The 4,836-nt window shown below is 38.0% G+C and overlaps 1 long non-coding RNA gene across 2 annotated transcripts; it reads left to right on the forward strand.

The window, feature by feature from the left end:
* Positions 1-570: 570 nt before the first annotated feature.
* On the forward strand, positions 571-4,581 carry LOC307211964. Of its 2 annotated transcripts, none has more exons than XR_013836654.1 (3): positions 571-728; positions 3,240-3,356; positions 4,398-4,581. It is a non-coding gene; the product is annotated as an uncharacterized lncRNA (long non-coding RNA). The 2 variants fall into 2 exon arrangements; XR_013836655.1 differs by having other exon boundaries at positions 575-728; positions 3,237-3,356.
* Positions 4,582-4,836: the final 255 nt, after the last annotated feature.

Consider the following 4,836-nt stretch of genomic DNA (forward strand, 5'->3'; position numbering starts at 1 on the left):
TAAAGGAATCCAGGGGCCTCTGGTGACCCTGGAGGAGCTCCTAGTTGATGTGCATCAGCAGGGCTCCCCCTGCTGGTGGATAGCCCTTGTGAGACTTCCTGCAGGCAGACAGGAGTCAGATATAGTTGGTTCAATTCCAATCCCAAAGCCAATACTGCTCACTTTGGCTAACCAATAAAGTTGTGGCCTAAATTTTGCCCATATATGGTGTCCATCTGTTATTATTCAACATAAGGGGGAAGCCTCGGGGTCTTGGCGCGCAATTACATTCAGTTGCAAGATAGCATTAGAGTGGGGAATGTTTTTATGTGTGGGCATTCTTTATAAACTTTAGTAGGAACAGTTCTGGATCAGGATCTGGAGCAAATATGAAATGCTGTAACTCATTCAAATTAGTTTTAAAAATAGGATTCATAGTTAATTATATACACGTAAATGCACTTATAATTGTGGGGTGTATCTATTACAGCTTCTTATTTTGTCCACAAGTGGGCTGATAGGACCACACTGCAGTCTCTTTGATCCTCTTCAGGGGACATGATGTTCTCTTGGATTCTTTTGGAGATGTCTCTTCATGGGGATAAAAGGAAGCCTCTTCTCCAGTTTGCTGAAAGCCAGTGTGACTTGAGCTGTGCTGTGACCACAGAACCCTCTCGATTCCAAGATGGCCCCGAAGAATCAGATCCTGCTCCTTGCAATCTCTGCCTTTCTCCTCCTCACATCTGGAGGTAAGGTCCATTGACAAGGGATCGGAGAAGGGTTTTCTTTTCTTTCTTTTTTTGTAAACTAATAAATCTTTAATATTTTTTTTAAACCCACCACATAAAATCACAAGATAAAAACACAAGATAACTCATCAAAATAAAAAACAAGAACAAACCCATAATTTCCCTCCTGACACATTTTAAAAGGGCATTGCATGTCAGTCAGTGAAAGGTCTGTTTTAAAGGAGGACCATTTTTGCTTGTTGGGAATTGTATTTTTTTATTTTTTATTTTTGCTAATAGATTTTTATTAGTTTTCCATACAATTATACATTTTTAACCAAATTTTAACAAATCATCTCTTTTTGAACTTCCTTCGGCGTCTCTGACAATCATCCATATTTATATCCTTAATACGCATTCCCTTCATACGTATTGCCATTAAACTTCCCTTCTCCTTTTATTTCATATTAACAATACTTCTTTGTTTTTACAGTGCCTCCTGAAATCCCACTAGCGTTGTTTTCACATCACGCACATTTTTCAGATAATCTACAAACTTTTCCCAGTCTTTGATGAACTTTTGGTCTCTGATGTATCTAATTTTCCCAGTCAGTTTGTCCAATTCCGCATAGTCTGTCAGTTTCATTCTCCATTCTTCTATTGTCGGTATTTCCTCTTGTTTCCATTTCTGGGCCAACAAGATTCTAGCTGCCGTAACTGCATACTGAAAGAGTTTACAGTCTTTTCTTCTTATTTCCTTTCCTGTGATCCCTAAAAGAAAAGCCTCTGGTTTTTTTACAAAAATGTATCTTAACATCTTTTTCGTTTCATTATAAATCATTTCCCAAAAACTTTTCACTTTCTTACATTCCCACCACATATGGAAGAATGTTCCTTCTTTTCCTTTACATTTCCAACATTTGTTACACGTCTCATACATCTTTGCTAGTTTTACTGGTGTAATGTACCATCTATAAAACATTTTCATAACATTTTCTTTCAATGCCATACATGCAGTAAATTTTACATTCTCTTTCCACAGTTTTTCCCAATCATCAAATTGTATGTTATATCCAAAATCTTTGACCCATTGTATCATTACCGATTTAACCTCTTCATCTTTCGTATGCCATTCCAACAATATCTTATACATTTTTGACAAAGTTTTACATTCATTGTTTATTATATCTGTTTGGAATTTAGAATCTTTTTCTACATAACCACTTTCTTTTAGATCTTTTTTAAACATTTCGTTTATCTGGAAATAATGCAACCAATCATATACATGATCTTTAACTTGTTCATACGGTTTTAGTTTCCATTTTCCTCCTTCTTTAATTACCAATTCTCCATATGTGATCCATTTAGCTCTCATATTAATTTTGTTTACACTCATAACCTCCAACGGAGATAGCCAATGTGGAACTTTTGGTTCCAGTAAATTTTTATATCTTTCCCATATTTCTATTAGCGAACTCCTGAAAATGTGGTTTCCAAAACCTTTATGGACTTTCTTCTTATCACACCATAGATACGCGTGCCAACCAAATCTGTTATCAAAACCTTCAAGATCTAGTAACTCCTTATTTTCTAATTTTATCCATTCCTTTTCACACAGAAAGCAATTCCTAAGCGAAGACTTGGCAAAGAAAGGAATCTCATTTCAAAAAATGGAGAAGACTGGTTGTTCCACACGTAAAAATGGCAGGGCCAATTTAGGCGTCATATTTGTTTGTTGTAGAAAAACATGAGGGAAATTTAGCCAAATATTCAGTCCAATCCAGCTGTGTGTAAAAAATTCTCTGCTGAAATTCAGTGGCACAGTACAGGCAAAAGTAAATTATAAGGTAGGTTCCAACAAAGTCATCTGTTAGTGCAAGGATTTCTGCCTCAGATGCAACCTGTTGCTTGACACAGCTCAGTGCTCATGGCCCATGTCCAAGACCTCTCTCCATTCTGATCACTTCCTCTGGTCACTCAACCTCTTTGTTCCTTAGTGTTCCTTAACAACATTCATCTTCCTGTCTGTCAGCCCACTCGACCTCACAGCTTAAACTTCCCTGTTATGTCTGAACAGGACCTTCCTTCTCTAGTCAAGTGTTCTTCAAACTTGGATCAGCAGATGTTGTTGGGTGGATAACATCCTCTCAATCTCCCTAATCAGCTTAGCCAAGGGTCAGGGTCCAGAGATGATGGGAGCTGCACTCCAACAAGATTTAAGGATCCATAGTTGAAGAACAATGCTCTTGGTCCTTTGTTCCACAAACTTCAGTCAAGATGAGTTTCTACTTCCTCACAAAAGCTAAATTCTTTACGCAGTGGCATGACAGTGACTCAGCCAGAAGGGAAAGCCCAGGGATGATGAAAATGGGTGACATTTCACCTGGATGACCTCTAGCCTCAGGGTTTCTTTTCTGCTGTATACATGAAGGATTGTAACAAAATTTGTCAGCTAAGGTTGTTTGGTCCTTTCTTAGCTGAGATTTGGGTTGGCAAGAGATTTGATCATGTATATTTTGTCTTCCCAAGCAGATGCTTTGTTATGTACAAAAGGCAAAACCAATGTTGTAACCAGTGTGTCTACTGAACCAACTGCCTGTGAAGTGCCGTCTGGACCACATGCCTGCTATACTCTGCAGGAGTTTAGAGGTAAGCTATATTCCGGAGCTCCAACTGCAGATACCCAAACTGTTGAAACTCATCTCCCCAAACTTTCTTTTCTTTTGTTTTTATAAAACAAAGATGGAATTCTTGCTGCAAAAATACTAGTGTTCTCTCAAAAGATGGTGAGGGGGTGATACAGTCCCAGAAGCCCACTGTTAGGCATCTCCTTCTTCCTGCCTATTGAAGCCGCACAGCACAGTCTCAGATCCTCCTACTTTGGAGGATTTGAGCCTGGGTGGTTGGTTTTTGCACTTTCATGAATGTCTTCCTTGCATGCAGGGAATCTTTTTGCAAAGCAGCAGAACTGCACAGGATCCTCCCACATAAAGACAAGCTAGATTGATCCTGCAAGGTGCACGCCTTGGTCCAAAGTACAGCATGTTTGTCTTGGGCCAGGGTTAAAGTCCTCTCTGAGCAGTGGACCCTTTTTGCTTATCTCATCTCTGGAGGAAGGAGAATGCGAGTAGCTTACTCAAGGTGTATCTCATGAGGACATGCAAATTTTAGACATTTTATGTTCGCTGGTTTTAAGAGGGGGGGAAACAACCCACCATCCACTTTATTTATTTATTTATTTATTTATTTATTTTTAATTGATTTCTTGACAACAACAAAAAGTGCAAACAAGCAAAACAAATTATCAGAATTTTAAACCATATAGCATCACAGCCTGGAAGACCAAAATACAAAGATACAGTGTGCCTCCAAAGGGACAATAAAATATGAACTCATATAAAGATTCCTTTTACAAATAATAAAGAGTATTCGCCATCTGTGAGTTCCATTATTATTGAGAATAAAGGTTCAATATAGCCTTAAATGAACCAGCCATTTGCATATACTGATGACACAAAGTGATCATGTGAATCAGTACAAGTACTGTATAGGAAATAAAATGTATGAAATATATGAAAAAAGTCATTTGTGCTGTGCCTTTAAGATACTTTAGTTTATGAGATACCTATTCAAGAAGGGCAATTTGTCAAACCCTTTCTTTCCTTATTTTCTCTCTGGATGTCGTTCTAGGAGGAACGCTGTCTGTAATACACCAAGACTGCTGTTACAACTGTAAGCCACCTGTAACTAGTACATTTTGTGGTGTCGGAGACGAATATCCAGAACAGAAGGTGGCCATCAAAATTAACTGCTGTGACGACCGTGACTATTGTAATATAATTGGAGATGGGGAATAAAACTAAACATGCATGGACCCTTTCCTTTCGACCGCTTTTTCTTTCTCCCAATCAGATTTCATAAAGATCCCACAGGTAGAACTTGTGAAACACACTCTTTGTGAGACTGCATCAGAAGATGGAGCGAAACCTTCAGTTAGTTGAACAATGTAGTCACCTGGTCATTCAATTTGTAAACTTTGCTAAGGCTCAAGCATTTTTGAAGGGAGATACTTTAGTTTAAAATGAATTATAGTAATTAATATCTAATCCAGAAGTAATTCTAAATAATA

The sequence above is a fragment of the Podarcis cretensis genome (assembly GCF_951804945.1).
Source record: "Podarcis cretensis genome assembly, chromosome: 3".
Lineage (NCBI taxonomy): Eukaryota > Metazoa > Chordata > Lepidosauria > Squamata > Lacertidae > Podarcis > Podarcis cretensis.